Genomic DNA, 19,621 nt, shown 5'->3' with positions numbered 1-19,621 from the left:
CCATGCGCCTATCATGTACTAAGGAAGAGGAAAATAAAAGTACCCAATTCTATACAGAACCTTTTAGCAGATCTTGAAGCTAGTTTGAGTGAGAGTTTACTTCCTTAGACTAAAGAGTGAAAGTTCCTAGATAAATTATCTTTAAAGACTGAAGTGAACATTTTTCCTAAGATAGGGAGAGGATCTCTTATAAAGCATAGTTTAAACAGCCATAGATTTGATTTAAAAGGAATACAAGAGTGAACAATTTTTCCTGAACTTGCAGAGGAATAGTAAGCCTAATCTATGCCCCCCCTTTTGCAGTTTCCTTTAAAGGAAGCTTACTCGGGAGTAAATTTACCTGGCACAGAAGTAAGAAGGGAGAAAACAACTGAAAGAGGCAGAGTGAAACAAGGGGGAGGGGGCATTTTCTAACAAAAGAGGCCATGAAGTCTTATAGAGACTGATATCAGGAGCCTTACAATAACTCTTCTGTCCAACCAAATCAAAATTAAAACTGGACTCAAATATTTTTTCTTAGAAGGAACACCATACTTTCATAGACATATGCTTAATGAAGTACATACACTGCATTTTAGCTTGAGAGAGCAGTTGGCTCAGCTAGGCTTTTGCAGCAGAAACATTAGGTTATCAGCACCTTCCAAAATAAGACTGTAGACTCACAATCTCAAAAGTTGGGGCAAAGCAAGAGGTGGGGTAAACATTTGCACACTTCATTCTCATTTTCTCTTATTTAGGACTGCTAAGATCCAGCATGGCTTCCTTAGATTTAAATTTTGAAGCAAGCTTGCAGTTTAAACTATGCACACTTAAGAAAGGCAGTCTGCCAGAGACAGAAGGAACAGACAACACACATAACAAACATGTAAACATACATATTCTCATATATGTATTAACAGACAACACACATAACAGACAACATGTAAACATATATATTCTAATCCTTTAGTTGGTTATTGCAAGGAGTTGGGCCACTACCTTTGGCTTCATTAAGTGAAATTAGTAGGAAGGTCCCACATGGTTTTATGAGCCTCCTTGCCTCTTCAAACACACCACCAGTTAATCAAACTGGTAGGGCTCACAACGCTTGGTTGACTGGGTACCCCTTTATAGATGCATGCGTTGCTGTTGTTGCTTTTTTTTTTTTTTTTGCTTTTTCCTTTTTTGGGGTGTGTGTGTCTGGGATAGAGAAGGGGGAAAGAGAGGGGTTGATTAGGATTGGTATGTCTAGGGGTTTGGTATGCTTAGTACAGGGACGTATAGTAAAGAGGAGAAGGGGCTTCTAGTTGCCTGGCAACTTCCTTAGTGGGTTTTAGAGGGCTCTAGCTATCCGGTTCCCTGCGTTCCATTTCCTATTTCCTTATTTCCTTATTTCCTTATTTCCTTATTTCCTATAACCTGGGGTCTCTTTCCACTCTGCCGGTCCTGCCCAATTCCTCATGGGCTATCCCTCCTGGCAACCTCCTACCTATCGTCACATCTCAGGAAAAGGGGCACTACTGGACGCCCGCGCCATGCGGTGCCAGATCGGGTGGTCCCTGGATAGAATTTCGAACTGAAAATCCCCCTTGCTTTTGGAAGCGGGCTCACGCACGATACACGTGTTACGTGGCACCGACCAGTGCGGCTGGGATTGGGATAGAAAGCCAGACCCCTTCCTGCCCCCTAGCAAGGACGCTCGGGAAGTTCGGAAGAAGAACTCCAGCCCCTTGCTTTCAACTGAGATGCCCGTTGCGGAGAGTCGGTTGTCTTTCCAAGCCGGGTCTCACCGTCTTACTTTCGGGCTCCCAATTGGTGCGGCTGGCTGGAGATTTTAAGGAAAAGGGATAGAGCTCAGAACCCCCCTTTTGGGTTGAGCAGTGGTCCACGGTCTCTCTCACTAACCGGACCAAGAGAAAGGCAAGAAGGAGCGATAGAGAGGAGGACAGAGAATTCAGTTGCCAGGAGATTCCACCCCCTTCCCACCAGTGCACTGGATTTCTTTTCCTATACTCACGCGTCTTCAACGTTGATCCCGGGATCGATGACTAAGCCGGCTGGATCCCTCTTTTGCTCCCCGGCTGAACTCCTAGGGCTTTCGATTACCGCCCAGAAGATGGCTGGGGGTCCAAAAGGATCTTCCCAGGCAAAATGGCCTGGAGCCGGCTGAAGATTTCAGGGCCCCCAGTCAGCAGCTCGGGAGAACCGCAAGCCCCATGTTGGGCGCCAACTGTTACGAAAAAATCTGGGTGCGGGATTACTCTGCCACCCAGCTCATCGGACTAAGTCCGTGGGTCCCTGCGGAAGAAAAATGAGCTCAGCCGGACGCAGGAGCAAACTGCAGAAGATCCAAGTTTATTGCGCAACAGGTTCAAGGCAAGATTGAACCCCAAGAAAGGGGTGACATGAACTTTTGAAACTCCCTCCATGTCCCAGAATACAGTGCAAAATACATCCCAGTTACATCATGAATACATTAAGGAGAGGTTGGGTTACACAGATTAACATGTGGAGGAGGGAGGGGGGAAATATGCAGAGGGCTGGAGATATGGAGGAGGGAGGGGGAATATGCAGAGGGCTGGAGATATGGAGGAGGGAGGGGGGAAATATGCAGAGCTGGAGATATGCGCAGATAAGCACATCCTGAGAAGACAATGGTCCATGTACACTTAGTCTGTCACCTGGCATTGCCCGGAGGAAGGTTTGGCAGAGTGATTTTGACAGGATTACTTGAGAGATTATGGAGGACAGGGGAGGGGTGATGGAGTCCTAGAGAAATTGAGCAAATATATTGTAGTGAAGAAGACATGCCCCCCCTTCCGTAACAGTGGCAAGATCACGGCCCTCAAGCACTCACTCAGGGGAGTCCTCCTGGGCAGCAGGCAGCAAGCAGCACACAGTCCTTATGAGGCTTCAGGCCCCGCCCCAGGCCAGATGGTAAGTGGCAAGAGCAGGGCCCTCAAGCACTCACTCAGAGGAGTCCTCCTGGGCAGCCCCAATAGTCAAGAAGGCTGTTTCTTCACATGCGGCAGCTAGACTGGTGACTGGGAGTGGTCACTGAGACCATATAACACCAGTCCTAAAAGACCTACTTTGGCCCCCAGTACGTTTCCAAGCACGATCAAAGTGTTGGTGCTGACCTTTAAAGCACTAACGGCCTTGGCCCAGTATACCTGAAACGTGTCATCATGTTCTGTTTGCAAGCATTGCATATATTTTGACTGTGTATGGAGTGAGTGGATGCAGCTGATACGCTTCACAGCATCATTTAAGTAGTAAGAGAGCCCCTCCACCATCCAATCTTTTCTCATACCTCTTTGATCTCAATGCAATAAAAAAAGAATGTTCCTCATAGAGGTAGTTAGTTGCCCAGGCAAGAGCATGATGTGACCCATGAGAGCAGCCAAATCACCAGACCGTTCAACGGTGCAATTTGCTGCCATTTATGGGCCATAGCGCCGCCAGGCAAAGTTGCCCCATGCTTATTGGGCACCCAACGGGGCTTATAAGAGAAATAAGTAAAATGAGCAGAAAGGGAAGAAGCACACGCAGATACTTTCGCTGCAGACAGGTCAATTTTATTCTGCATTCCAATGAGCAGGAGTGTAAGAGCAAATGTAGATAACTTCTTCAGCCTATTGGTCTGTGAGAGAAAAGGAATAAAAAGAAAAAAAATAAGACAAAGTCAAATTTGACCTAGAGCCCTTGAACAAGCGCACTACTCCATTTGTTGCTGATTTGTGGTGTTCTATTTTTAAAATAAAGTATTCTTGCTATTGATATTCACAACAACAAACACAAGAACAGCCACCTGCTGGAACTGTTTGCCTTGACAATATCTGGGGCAAGTGTAATGTTTGTGCAAGCCGCCAGCAAGAATATTTCTTTTTTTAAAAAAAAATTAAAAATAAATTTTATTTCCGATATACACTCTTTTAAAATCACAAACTTACCAAAAAGAAAAAAAAACACAAAAAATAAACAAATATAGACAGTAAAACATCGAGACGTAAATAGATTTCTCCAAAAGTACTAATTATCATATCGTCATTCTGACTTCCCTCCACCACGATTTAAGCTATATCACATTAATAACCTTCTTGCAGTTCCTTCTTTCAACTTTTGTCTTTACTTCGCAGATTCTATAGTTCACCTACTGTTATTTTAATATTACCTAAGTTTTTTTCCATGTATGATATAAATTTATTCCAATCATTAATAAAGTTTTTATTACTCTGGTGCCTAACCTTCTGAGTCATTTTTGCCAACTCAGAGTACTCAAATAGCTTGTTTTGCCATTCACTAATAGTTGGGATTTTAGATGATTTCCAGTTCTGTGCCAACAATATTCTGGCTGCTGCCATTGCATACTGGAACATGGTTTGATCTTCTTTCCTGATCTCCTCACCGACCATTCCCAGAAGAAATGCTTCTGGTTTTTTTGGAAATGTGTATTTCATTATCTTTTTCAATTCGTCGTAAATAGAACCCCAGAACCTCTTCACTTCTTCACATGACCACCACATATGATGGAAGTCACCCTCTTTTTTTTTTACATTTCCAACATCTTTTGTCTCCAGTCTTGTACATTTTTCCCAGCTTAACAGGAGTAATATGCCAACGATACATCATTTTTTTCGATATTTTCTCGGAGGCTAACGCATGCTGTAAATTTTATATCCTTAGTCCAAAGTTTCACCCATCTCTCATATTCTAGACTGTATCCCAAATCTATGGCCCACTTTATCATGACCTCCTTCACCTCCTCGTCTTTAGTATCCCATTCCAGTAATTGATTGTACATTTTAGATAAAAGCTTACTCTTTCCTTCTAATATTTCTACCTGGAATTTTGATTTTTTCTCACTCATCCCTATTTTTTTGTGTTCATTCCATAGGGCATTAATTTGGTGAACCTGTAGCCACCCTATTGACTTATCCTTTAGTTCTTCATATGATTTAATTCTCCACCCTTTATCTGATTTAGTCAGGAGATCTTCGTAGGTCCATCTTTGGGTTCCCGTGTTTAAATTTTTAAGTGATGAGATAGAATCATAGAATCATAGAGTTGGAAGAGACCACAAGGGCCATCGAGTCCAACCCCCTGCCAAGCAGGAAACAATATTAACTGGTGATATTAACTGATATTAACAGATATTAACTGTTATTAACAGATATTAACAGATATTAACAGATATTAACTGGTGATAACCACCAAGGTATGCCCTTTTCCAACAGTCTTTTAGTTCTATTCCATACCTCTAACAACGCTCCTCTAACAATGTGGTGGGAGAATCCCTTATGAACCCTTTCTTTATCCTGCCATAAATAGGCATACCAGCCAAATCTAGCATCGAATCCTTCCAGGTCTAACACATCTAGATTTTCCAAAACTATCCAGTCCTTAACCCAACCTAGGCATGCGGCCTCATAATATAATTGCAGATTCGGGACAGCAAACCCCCCTCTTTCTCTCCTGTCTGTAAGCAATTTAAACTTAATTCTTGCTCTCTTCCCCTGCAAGATAAACCTGGACAGGGTCCTCTGCCATTCCTTGAACATTGTCGTTCCTCTGATTACTGGAATATTCTGAAATAGAAATAGTATTTTTGGAAGGATGTTCATTTTTATGGCCGCCATTCGTCCCTCCCAAGAGAGTGTTAGTCTACTCCAGATGTCTAAGTCTTTTTTAATCTCACTCCAGGTTTTTTTGTAATTATTTTCCACTAAATTTATGTTTTTTGTAGTTACCCAAATACCCAAATACTTCACCTTTTTCACTACCTTAATTCCTGTTTGTTGTTCTAATTGATTTCTTAAGTCTTCCGCCAAGTTCTTAGTCAGTATTTTTGTCTTAGTTTTGTTTAACTTAAACCCAGATAACTTCCCAAACTCCTCAAGCACTTCCAAGACTTTTTCCACGCTTTTTAAAGGCTCTTCTAATGATATCACTAAATCATCGGCGTATGCCTTTAATTTATATTCTTTCGCTCTGAGTTTAATTCCTCTTATGTCCGGTGTTTCCCTTATTTTATTTGCAATTATCTCCAGTACCATAATAAACAGGAGGGGGGACAGAGGGCACCCCTGTCTTGTACCTTTTGCTATCATAAATGAATCTGTTAAGTTATTATTAATAATTAATTTCGCTCTTTGGCTTGAATAAATTGCTTTGATACCCTCCAAGAAGGGCCCCTCTATCCCTATCTTTTCCATACACTTTACAAGGAAACACCAGGATACATTGTCGAAAGCTTTTTCGGCGTCGACAAATACCAGAGCTGCAGGAATTTCATTTTTAAACTCTAACTATTCAGTGATGTTTATTATATTTCTTATGTTGTCCTTCAGCTGTCTGCCTGGCAAAAAACCGGCTTGGTCTTTATGAATTGATTTTATCAAATATTTTTTCAATCTTTTTGCCATTATCTCAGCAAATATTTTATAGTCGTTATTAAGTAGTGATATCAGCCTATAGTTTTTTATGTCAAGTTTATCCGCCTCCGGTTTTGGTATTAGGGTAATATGGGCCTCTCTCCACGAGTCCGGTATCCTCCCACCCTGTAAGAACAACAAGCACAAGAACAGCCACCTTCAGGAACTGTTTGCCTTGACAATATCTGGGGCAAGTGTAATGTGTGTGCAAGCCGCCAGCAAGAATATTTCTAACACACCATCGTCAATTCACCTGCAAGCGAATTAATACTTTAAATACCATGTATTTTTCATAGAATCGTACAGCTGGAAGGGACCCAAAGTGTCATCAGGTCCAACCCACCACAATATCTGGGAGCTTCATACTTACGATACTATGCAGCATAGAACATTCTCTGCACATTTTCCTCTAGAATAAAGTACAAAAAAGCATTTGGATTTGTAACAACGCCCACGGATCTTCTTACATTGCCTTCTGTTTCTTACGGGTTCTCTAGCTGCAAATACACACAGAGAGAAAGCAAGTGAAATGCCATCTAAATATAATACCCTAAAACATTATTTCTAATTCTACGTTAATTTAGCAAAAGTTATCTGGCAGAAGAGTATTTGTAATTTTCAGAGGTCAATCCACTTAAGCCTCTAGGTGGAAAGTCTTCTCTTGATGAAGGGGCAGAGAGTGTGGTCTTCAAAGACTTCCTCGGTACCAGTAGAGTTCCAACAGGCACTAACGTTGGTACCCTCATCTTTGAGCAAAGATTTATGGTTCTATCCATTTCGCTTTCTTTCATGTTCTGAATTTCCATACTTAATCTTTCGAAATGACACTATGCAAAGATAAATATTTGACTGAAAATTAGAGCTTGACAGAAGTGGTATCTCACTTAGAGGCAAATCTGTACTCTACAAGGGAGGAGTGGGTTTTATTTCTTGCTGTTAGTATGAAACTCTGCTTAGGTTTGAATAGCCAATTAAATTAAATTAAAATTATTTATTTGCTACTTGTGAATACCATTCTTCATCTGAAGATCACAGAGTGGTTTACAACATTAAAATACAAAATGAGAATACAAAACAAAACAAAAAAACCCAGAACCCATTCCCACAAACCTATTTCAAAGGTCACGTATGGTTTTATCAGCAATAGACCTTTTTATATATTTTTAATATTTTTTTCCATGATGACATTTATTAGTTTTTTTCTTTATTTACATACTGTACATACACATATTGCTTGGACAGGCGGAGTCCCCAGATCCTGAGCGGTCCCCCCGTCATGTGGAATAATGACTCAAGACAACGTGCTATGGGATTAAATTGGCCACAACTTTATTAAATTTCAAATGTGGGTAGACCTTGGCTCAGGCATTGGGCATTCGCCCTCCCCATACTCCAGCCGGGGGCCTAGGGAGCATCAGGGTTATCCAGTGTTTGTGTGTGTGGGGGGGGGCGGCTCTGGAGAACATATGTTCAAGCAGAGATAGCCACCCCCGTTACGCCGCCACCGCAGGGGAGAGCAATGACAACCTGTCAGAATACGGTCAAAGCCTCCCTTCAGAAACCGCTTTAACGGGGAACCCTGGAATCACCGCTGCAAAGAGGAAGATGGACAAGAGGATTCCTCCCAAGGCCTGGTACTGCCAAAGTTGTGACGTTTTGCTACGGGAAAGGCGAAACCTGCCAATGCAGGGAAATTCCTTTTCGGCCCTTTGACAGCGACCTTAACGTAGCAGCGCCCACATTCTGTGAAGAAAAGTTAACCTGCAAAACTATGAAGAAAAGTTAACCTGCAAAATAATGCATTAACTGAGGGTGGGTAGGGTGGGAGAAGCTCTGGAGCCAAGTGAGGATTCCCAGGTAAGATCCTCCCTCTATTGTGTGGGCAGGTAATCCCTCCCCTACCTGGCCAGATCTCCTTGGCAACCCTTCCCCCTGGTGGAATTGGACAGCTGACTGGGGTAGGCGGAGACCTCCAGGTATCCCACCTGAGGGAAGGCAAAGCCAAGCCTATGCTGATGGAGCCGCTCCAGATCCAGGGGCTGCGCGCGTCCACGCATATACAATTCTTGTTTTCCATCTATATTCATTTACATATACTGTTCGTTACATTGGCCATATTATACATTTTTATTTCTTATTGTTAGTATTGTCCAATAAGAGCCAGTGTAGTGGTTAAGGGTGGTAGACTCATAATCTGGTGAACTGGGTTCGTGTCTCCGCTCCTCCACATGCAGCTGCTGGGTGACCTTGGGCTAGTCACACTTTTTTGAAGTCTCTCAGCCTCACTCACCTCACAGGGACGACTGAAATTGCTCCGTGTTATTGGGACTTACAGAAGGTGTTCAGCGAGAAAGAGGCTGATACGTTGCGACCACATCGACCATATGATTGCCAGATCAACCTGATACCGGGGGCCACGCTGTCGGAGTGAGAGATCAAGGACCTGAAGGACTTTATTGAGAAAAATCTAAAGAGAGGATTCATCAGGGAATCCAAGGCAGCAGGGGGGAGCCCAGTGTTCTTCGTGGACAAGAAATCGACTCACAAGAAGAGATTGGTCATTGATTACAGGGTCCAAAACAGCATGACAGAACCGGTGGCCTTCCCAATGCCCCGGATCGGCGACGTTCTAGCCAGGGTGCAGAAGGGGGAAATTTTCACCAAGGGGGAAATTTTCACCAAGTTGGACCTCCAACAACCGGGGGGCCAACAACCTAATCAGAGTGCATGAGGGCAATGAATGGCAGACCACCATGTTCACCCCGCTGGGGGCGTTTGAGTATCTCGTCATGCCTTTCTGATTGCAGTTGGGAAGTCACTGTTTCCAAGCCTTCATGCATCACGTGCTTGGGCCGTTGCTGTGCTGTAACTGCATTTGCTTTTTGGATGACGTGCTAGTGTACTCAGACAACGAAAAACGAAACAGCATGTAGAGGACGTGCATCAAGTCCTGAGCAGACTCAAGGAGCATCGCTTGTGGGTGAAGCTGGAGAAGCGTTGTTTCCACGTGAAAGAGGTGGAATTCCTGGGTTACAGGCCGTCGGACAAGGGCATGGCCATGGATCCGGAGAAGGTGAAGGCCGTGGTTTAATGGGAGAGCCCCAAGAACCGGAAAGACGTCCAGCATTACTTGGGTTTCTTTTTTTTTAATGATATTTATTAAAATTTCAGAGAAAAGAATTACATAAAATCAAGAAATACAAGAATAAAAAAATAAAAATACAAGAAAAATGTAAAATACAGAATACAGAATAAAAAAGTAAAAACACTTACAAAGGAAAAGAAAAAAAGAAAAATAATGAATCAATCTTTCCATACCTTACATTTATATCCTTATTTCCCTGACCTCCTCATACCTCCCTTTTTTGTGATCCAATTCAATTAGTTAATTCAGCAATTTCTTTCCCTCCTTATTATCCTGATCTTAATATATTGTAGCATTAAATTTTTACCTATTAAAAATCCAATTTTTCCATATTCTTTTATATCATTACAGCTAGAAACCACTTAACTTCAATCAAACATCATTCTAACATTCATTAATTTTGCAATATTTCTGTAAATAGTCTTTAAATTTCTTCCAATCTTCTTCCACCGACTCTTCTCCCTGGTCTCAGATTCTGCCAGTTATTTCCGCCAATTCCATGTAGTCCATCATTTTCATCTGCCATTCTTCCAAAGTGGGTAAATCTTGTGTCTTCCTATACTTTGCAATAAGTATTCTTGCTGCTGTTGTAGCATACATAAAGAGAGTTCTGTCCTTCTTTAACACCGATTGGCCGACTATGCCCAGGAGAAAGGCCTCTGGTTTCTTCAAGAAGGTAAATTTAAATACCTTTTTCAATTCATTATATATCATCTCCCAGAAAGCCTTAATCCTTGGGCACGTCCACCAAAGGTGAAAGAATGTACCTTCAGTTTCTTTACATTTCCAACATTTATTATCGGGCAAGTGATAGATTTTTGCAAGCTTGACTGGGGTTATGTACCACCTGTATATCATTTTCATAATATTCTCTCTTAAGGCATTGCATGCCGTAAACTTCATACCTCTGGTCCATAACTGTTCCCAGTCAGCCATCATTATATTATGTCCAACGTGTTGTGCCCATTTAATCATCGCAGATTTCACCGTTTCATCCTGAGTATTCCATTTCAACAGCAAGTTATACATCTTTGACAGAGTCTTTGTTTTGGGTTCTAACAATTCTGTTTCCAATTTTGATTTTTCCACCTGGAAGCCGATTTTCTTGTCCAAACTGTATGCCTCCATTATCTAATAATAATGAAGCCAATCACGCACTTTGTTTTTTAGTTTTTCAAAACTCTGCAATTTCAATCTATCTCCATTTTGTTCCAAAATTTTCCAATATTCCGGCCATTTGACCTCCATATTGAGCTTTTTCAGAGCTTTCGCTTCGATCGGCGACAGCCACCTTGGGGTTTTATTTTCCAGTAAGTCCTTGTATCTTATCCAAACATTAAACAATGCTTTCCTGACAATATGGTTTTTAAATGCTTTATGCGCTTTGACCTTCTCATACCACAAATATGCATGTCATCCAAATACGTTGTTAAAACCTTCTAAATCCAAAATGTCTGCGTTTTCAAGAAGCAGCCATTCTTTCAACCAGCCAAAAACTGCTGATTCATAGTAAAGTTTCAAGTCTGGCAGGGCAAATCCACCTCTTTCCTTTGCATCTGTTGGTATTTTAAATTTTATTCTAGGCTTCTTGCCCTGCCAGACAAATCTAGAAATATCTCTCTGCCACTTCTTGAAACAGTCCATTTTGTCCACAATTTGAAATGTTTGAAACAAAAACAACATTCTAGGCAATACATTCATTTTTATGGCAGCAATACGGCCTAGCAGTGAAAACTTCAAATTTGACCAAATCTCTAAATCTTTTTTCACTTCAACCCAGCATTTTTCATAGTTGTCTTTAAATAAATTCCCATTTTTTGCTGTCATGTTAATCCCCAAGTATTTGACTTTCTTAACCACTGTTAAACCTGTCTCATTCTGAAACCTCTCTCTCTCAATTGGTGTTAAATTTTTCTCTAAAACCTTGGTTTTTGACTTATTCAGTTTAAACCCTGCAACCTGACCAAATTCTTGAATCAGTTCTAAAACTCTTTTAGTACTAGATTCTGGCTCCTGTAACGTCAATACTAAGTCATCTGCAAATGCTCTCAGCATTTCTTGGGTTTCAGCACTTTTACAGGAAATTTATCAAGAGTCTTCACGTCGGAGGAGCAACTGCTGCACGTCAACCCCGAGCAACCGCTGCGAGTTGAGACAGATGCCTCTGATCGGGCAATAGGGGCAGTGCTGCTACAACCAGATGGAGAGGGGGAGTGGCAGCCATGTACTTTTTTCCCTCAAAAGCTGAAAAGGCCAGAGCAGAACTACACTATCTATGATAAGGAATTGCTTGCGATTGTGGCTGCGTTCAAGGAATGGCGACATTTCCTGATCGGGGCGAAGCATCACGTTTTGTTGTGCACAGACCACAAGAACTTGGAGTACTGGCGCACGGCACGGGTGCTGTGCCAGAGGCAGATACGCTGGGCGAAATTTTTTGCATGCCACCCATATCTGTTTCCGAACCCCTCCATCTGTGTTTTTGAAACTGAACCACTCTTTTAGCCCTGTTATACATGCAGCTTCATAATATATTTTAAGATCTGGTAGTGAAAAACCTCCTCTTTCCTTTCTGTCCATTAGAATTTTAAATTTTATTCTAGGCTTCTTTCCCCGCCATACAAACTTTGAGATCATTTTTTGCCACTTGTTGAATTGACCTTGTCCTGTGACTATCGGGATGGTTTGAAATAGATACCTAAGAGCATCTTAGGTAAGACAGTCATCTTAATGGCTGCTATTCTTCCACAAAAAGATCGTTTCAATCATTCCCGTATTTCCAAATTTGTTGTTACTTCATTCCATGTTGTTTTGTAGTTATACTTAAATAGGTTTGTATTTTGGGGGGAGAGCCAGGCACCCAGATATTTTATTTTCTTTACAATTATTATTTCCATTTTCCTTTGTAATTGGTCTACTTTTCCCCATTCATGTTGTTTACCAACATTTTTGTTTTACTTTTATTAATTTTAAATCCTGCCATCACTCCAAATTCTTCAATTACTTTTAGTGCTTCTACTGTCGAAAATTGAGGTTCTTGTAATGTCAAGACTATGTCATCAGCAAAGGCTTTGACCTTATATTCCTTTTATCTGCCTTTTATTCCTATGATTTTTTCTGTTTCTCTTATATTTTGAAGTAGTACTTCTAGTACTGATATAAACAATAAGGGTGACAGTGGGCAGCCCTGTCTTGTGCCCTTTGTAATTTGGAAGCTCTCTGTCAATCCGTAATTTATTATAAGTTTCGCTTTCTGATCTTTATAAATTGCCTCTATGCTTCTTAAGAACTATGTCCCCAGACCCAACATTTCCAAATTATTTTTCATAAAAAACCAAGCAAATACCTTTTTATAAGGACACTTTTTTTCTTTCTTTTTGCCTGTGGCGAGCATTCCATAAATGGGAATTCACCCAAGAAAAGACCTGTTCTTGGGTTACCACCCTCTTGTGGAGAGGCAGACAAAGGAAATTGGCAGCCTTTGGGTTGGTTCATATGGGGAGATGCAATATTTGAGGAATTACAGTCCTGAGTCATTTAAAGGCATTTAAGGCTATATAGGTCAGCTTCCTCTCTTTTCTCTTTGGGACAACTCTGGGCACCCACTGCCGCCTCTCTTGGTCTCCCGCCCACCCCAAAGGGAGGTGCCTCATTACGCCACCCCCCCCCACAGGGGCCTGGGAAGAGGATGCCCCCAGCACAAGTGTCCCAACGGAGACTGGCCAAAGGTGAACGTGAGGCCAGCACCTTACTCACCTTGGGAGGCAGCAGCGGGTGCCACCAGGCCTGTGTGGCAGAAAGGTTCCCCTTTGGCACTGGCCACTCAGCGACCAGGCAAGGACAAGAAAGGTCAGCGTGGCAACTGCCTGTCTGCCTTTTCCCAACACCAAGGGCTGGCAGACTGGCTGGCTGGGCTCCCTCACCCACTTGTGTACTCTGAGGTCACCTCTGCTCTTGACACCCAGCACCCCCTGGCCAATCCTACCCAAGTATCACCCTCTGGAAACATCCATCCAAGTTGAACCAGAACCACTGCAAAGCGGTGCAACCCAGCCCCAACTCAGACAGCCCCTTGAGAAGCATACCATGTTCAGTGGTATCAAAAGACCCTGAGAGGTTGAGGAGAATTAACAAGGACACATTTTCCCCGTCTCTCTCCTGACAGAGATCAGCATACAGGGAAAAGGAGCAATGCAGCAGCGAGCTGCAGCTGGCTGGAAAGCAAAACATGATAGGAATGTTTGGGACTGTACCGTGAGAACAAAGGGGCATTCTATTCACTGTGCTGAGCACCGGATGTTAGCTCAGAGTGTCATTTGACCTGTACAGGAAGTACAGGGGGTGGAGTTTGTCTCTCTACAGTTGGTGTCTGAAGAGAGCAGACATGTTTCTCTGTAATGCTGCAAAGACAGAAATAAAGGCATGTAAATACATTTCTGTCTATCTCTTTCCCCTCCCTGGGGGAAGGCAGGGAGCAGGGAAGAGTGGTGTGTTCTTCTCACACTTGAGGAGGATCGCCGATAGTGACCTAGCCTGTATCCTGCCGGGAATGCAGACAGGGAGGTCAACCAGGGGATCAAGCCGGGTGCCTGGAGAGTGGTCAGTTCCTCTGATAAGGCTTGAAATCCAACATCTGGTAGCAGAGGATGGTTCTGATCCATGGAAATCTGCAAGAGAGGTTGATGGATCGTTCTTCATCCTCTGCACCAAGGGAAGGAAGATAAAGCTACGTGCAGCTGGAAGCTGAGTAGATAGCTGGGCATCGAGACAAGGTGATCACCGAGCAACGGAGCCCCAAAGGTATGGTGAATTTATGGCTGTGAAGAGTGAACGCGTAAAGAAGCAATCTTCAGTTCACTGAAGTGTCTGCGTTTGGCTGAAACCAGCACTGGGAGAAACAGCCGAATACCTCGCATACCTAGAATAAGATAACATTGGTATGCACAGTTGTCAAGCAACGAGTAGTCAGTGAAGTGAAACTTACTGACTAGGGGCTGGAACACGAAGTTTGTTTTGTCTACTTCGCTGTTCTTTGAAAGGATTTTCAAGCAGCTTGCGTTCAACTGCCAAGTGGTGAGGCAGAAAACAACCAAGAGTGACTCTTGGATTTTACAGGCTCGAGAGTGAGAGCTGAGGCTTGGATTCAAAATGGATGCCAAGAAGGGGGGAGGCTTACCTTACCCACCTCCACTGACTAATGACATTTATTCATCATGGTCTATAAAGATGAAAGCCCTGCTTCATAATCAGAGGATTTTTGGGGTGATTGAGAACCCCATCCCTGCAGCACCAACGCCAGGTTGGAATTCACAGAATGTGAAAGGCAGGATGGCTATAATTCTGTGTGTCTCGGATGACCAACTCGTGCATATCCAGAATTTAGATAACGCGAGAGAGATTTGGGAGACGCTGCGTAGAACACATCAGAGAGATGCTGGTTCTTCAGCGTTGCTGCATTTTGAAAAGCTGAGCAATCTGAGGCTGGTGCCTGATGGAGATAGAATCATAGAATCATAGAATCATAGAATCATAGAATCATAGAATCATAGAATCATAGAATCATAGAATCATAGAATCATAGAATCATAGAATCATAGAGTTGGAAGAGACCACAAGGGCCATCGAGTCCAACCCCCTGCCAAGCAGGAAACACCATCAGAGCACTCCTGACATATGGTTGTCAAGCCTCTGCTTAAAGACCTCCAAAGCAGGAGACTCCACCACACTCCTTGGCAGCAAATTCCACTGTCGAACAGCTCTTACTGTCAGGAAGTTCTTCCTAATGTTTAGGTGGAATCTTCTTTCTTGTAGTTTGGATCCATTGCTCCATGTCCGCTTCTCCGTGCAAGCACACTTGACAGAGATGAAATTCCTGCGCCAGCAGATGGCAGAACGCAATTTCCCTCTACAGGAGGAGATATTTTGCTTCATGATTATAAACAGCCTAAATCGGACTTATAAAACGGTTGCTAGTCAGCTTGGTTCCCTACCGGCCGCGGACCTCATGGCGGAGAGAGTGTGCGCAGTTGTTCTGAATGAACGAGACAGACTCGCTGCACTGGATGTGAAAGACAGGGGAAGAGAAGCTCGGAGTTTTGACTCCCCCACTGCTGTAGCTACTGAAGAGCAGGCTGTAGCTTTGAACGTTGTCCAGTGTTTCAATTGTGGACAGACTGGGCATCTTCAGCGGAAGTGTAAAAAGCCACGTCAACAGAAAGGAGCTAAGGGGAGCTCTGCGAAGCCTGAGGCATCAGGCAAAAGTCGTACCAAGTCCCAGGTGAAACCTGCAAAGGCTTTGATGTCGAAAGGAACCACACCAGAAGTGGAGAACACATTTGTCATTGACACGGGTTGCACAAAACACATGACGTCGCACAGAAAAATGTTTTTGATGTTTAAGAAGCAAAGCTTCACTGTGAAGCAGGCCAACGGTCAGGAGCTGGAAGCGACCCGGTTTGGAACTGTGTATCTTGAGAGTCTGAACTTGACTATTAACAATGTGTATTTGGTTCCTGATTTAAAGTTCAATCTGCTGAGTGTTTCGCAGATTGCAAAGAAAGGACTAAAATTGTCCTATGATAGTGAAAGCTGCAAGATCTTCAAAGATGGAGAGTTGTATCTTTCTGCCAGAGAGAAAGATGGACTGTATTTGTTGACTTTTGATAAAAGTGATTACATGAAATGTAATTCATCTGATTCTAACATGATTTCTCTCGCAGGTGTGACAAAGGACGCCAGGAAGGTGACCAGGGTCGACAGGGCATTTCAGCGGGTGTATGCTGATGTGATTGGTCCTCTAGCACCATCTAGAGGCAATGCAAAATATTATCTTGTGTGTGTGGATTATTTCTCTCATTATGTGCAGGTATATGTGTTAGAGAAACCACAAGACGCCTTAAAAAGGTTTAAAGAGTTTTGTGACAAAGTTAAGAATGTTCATAATGCTAACATTGATTGTCTTTTCACAGATGAAAAGCCAGTTTTTCTTTTACAGGATTTTCAGGAGTTCCTGGTTAAGAAAGGGATAAGGCACAGGGTTGCTGTTTCAGCAGAAGCATGGAACAGGGGTGTCTGTGTACAGGTGAACAAAGAATTGCAAAAAGGGATGAAGGCACAATTGCTGAGTTCACATTTGCCACATGAGTTTTGGGCGGGGTCATTAATGTCTCATTGTCACACGTGGTTGAGAAAGGTTTCAAAAGATTTGGGAAGTTCTCCTTTTGAGAAGCTGTTTCATAGAAAACCTTCTGTTGCCCATTTTAAGGTTTTTGGGTCTCATGTGAGAACAGAAGCTCCAGGTCGAGTAAAGAATGCCAGAGGCATTTTTGTGGATTATGAAAAGGGTCTCTACAGAGTTATTTTGTCTGAATCTGGTCAGGTGATTCTCACAAAATTTCCAGAGAGTGCTCCTGAACAGGAGAGAGTAATTGTTCACACATTTCCCACAGAGGGCAATTCAGATGATGATGATGATGATTTTATTGATTACAGTGGTACTGAAAATGACAGTGATAGCTCACAGAGCTCAGTTGACACAGTCATTGAGAGGAAATCTCACAAAATGGATAGACCTTCACAGATGAAGGATGAACTACTGTTTACTATTGGAACTGGTTTTCCAAAGAGTCCTGAGACTGAACCAGTGAGCAGAGAGGATCAGACCTCATACTGAGAGAGTTACAAAGGGCGTACCACCCAAGAGGTATTCTAAAGAGTTTGCTAACTTAGCTGTTGCATGTGTTACTATTGTTAACAACCCAAGACAGGTTGAAGCTGTGTCTAAGTCAGAGACAAAGACACAACAGGGAGTTGCTAAGCGTAACACTACATTCCCTAGCCAAGGTAATGCAGATGAACTCATTCCTTGGAAGTCAGACAACCAGAGAGTTACACTGGAGAAACCAGTGGCAGGTAGTTCCAAGGGTGGAACTGAAACAACAGGGGAGTGTTATATGTATAACAACTGTTTGTTTTCTTCTCTGGATCACGCTTTGCTCGCAACGCACATTGATTCTTTTGGGGGAGTATGTTACGGAAAAGGAGCAATGCAGCGAGCTGCAGCTGGCTGGAAAGCAAAACATGATAGGAATGTTTGGGACTGTACCGTGAGAACAAAGGGGCAGTCTATTCACTGTGCTGAGCACCGGATGTTAGCTCAGAGTGTCATTTGATATGTACAGGAAGTACGGGAGGTGGGGTTTGTCTCTCTACAGTTGGTGTCTAAAGAGAGCAGACGCGTTTCTCTGTAATGCTGCAAAGACAGAAATAAAGGCATGTAAATACATTTCTGTCTATCTCTTTCCCCTCCCTGGGGGAAGGCAGGGAGCAGGGAAGAGTGGTGTGTTCTTCTCACGCTTGAGGAGGATCGCCGATAGTGACCTAGCCTGTATCCTGCCGGGAATGCAGACAGGGAGGTCAACCAGGAGATCAAGCCGGGTGCCTGGAGAGTGGACAGTTCCTTTGATAAGGCTTGAAATCCGACAGTTTCTGTGCCAAAACCAGGTCTCAACTGCAATTGAAATGGATCTAGAAAATCACTTTCCTCCAAGAACGTCTGGATCTGGTCCATGATCATCTACTCAAGAACATTGCATAATAAGGAGAGAGCAGCAACTAGCCAGTAATTACTTAGATCTTTTGAATCTAGGGAGGGCTTCTGAGCTTGTGGTCTTAACATTGCCTCCTTCAAGCAGGGAGGCAATATCCCCTCTCTAGAACAGAATCATAGAATCATAGAGTAGGAATAGACCACAAGGGCCATCGAGTCCAACCCCCTGCCAAGCAGGAAACGAATAGGCATTAATCAGCTCCCTGGTTTCCCAATACAAGTCAATAGGATTGCCAAAGTTTTTCATTTCATGCATACAGGATGTGCTGGGTTGGTCCAGAATCTGGCACAATCTAAATTATAAACTGGGCCAGAAATCAGATCCCGTTATAGGGTCTTTATTCTTACCGTAATGACAGCAACGAAACTTTTCTCCACAATTTCCAATGTCTTTATAGCCATCAGGGCATTCCTGTGTCACACAGTGCCCTGGCACATCGCCATACCTGCAAGATTCTTCATCTGAAACATCAGTGAATCCTGTAGTAACAGAGCAGCAAATGACCTTTAGCTATCTATCCACTTACAAGAGAATTCAAGTAGAATGGTGGGTATGATAAAATCTAATAAATAACAATATCAGCAAAAAATATTTAAGAGAATGCAGAGAAACTCAGGTGGATGCTTTTTAAAAAAAACAAGCAAGCAAGCAAGCAAGCAAGCAAACACCTATTTTAACTAGAAGAAAGAGCAGAGATGGGTGCAACACAGAAGAACACATCAAAAAAGGAATATGGCAGACTCCTTCCACCTCCTGTCTTGCTGTACGTACACCCAACGTTAAGCTTTAACCCAACTTTAAAATTTAACCCCCATTCCCCCACAAACCTGCCACTGGTCCGAGTGTACTCAGGCCTCTGCCATAGTTCAAAATTGCATGACATGTGCATTTAAGCTGTGTGATTTCAATTGTATGGGACAAGGTGAGGATGCTGTTGTGAGATGTCACAGGAAGTCAGTTTATCCTGTGACACCATGTAAGAGCATTCCTACCAGTTCCAGACCTGCATGATAATTGGCCTTTGCCCAAGAAGAAAGATTGAGAGTTTAAAGCTTTTTTCGCACCAAATAAGTCCAATCAGACGCAGTGTGAAAAGAGCATCTAGACCTTCACCTTTCTTCCATGGTGTCAGGGGTTCAGGAGCAGAGGCGAGGGCAAGGGAGGAAATAGAGAGCGAGGGGGAGGAGTCCGAAGGAAAGATGAGCGATGACGACGACCCGAGATCTCCGAGTCTTTCCAGTGAATCGGAAGATTCACAGAAAGGAGCGCCAGTGACCAGAGCAAGGGGGGAGCTTAGGGGGACACCCCAGGAAGAAGGGACAAAAGGGGGTTCAGAGAGCAGCAGTTGGAAATCGGGGCCAACGTCCCCAACAGAGCGCAGTGGGGAGGAAGGGCGCCAGGCATCGGGATCCGGCGGCTCGCCGCAGGGGGGAGGGCATGAGTCAGGAGTGGCC

Source organism: Podarcis vaucheri (genome assembly GCF_965113315.1).
Source record: "Podarcis vaucheri genome assembly, chromosome: 3".
Classification (NCBI taxonomy): Eukaryota; Metazoa; Chordata; class Lepidosauria; order Squamata; family Lacertidae; genus Podarcis; species Podarcis vaucheri.
Note: the sequence above shows the minus strand (reverse complement) of the source record.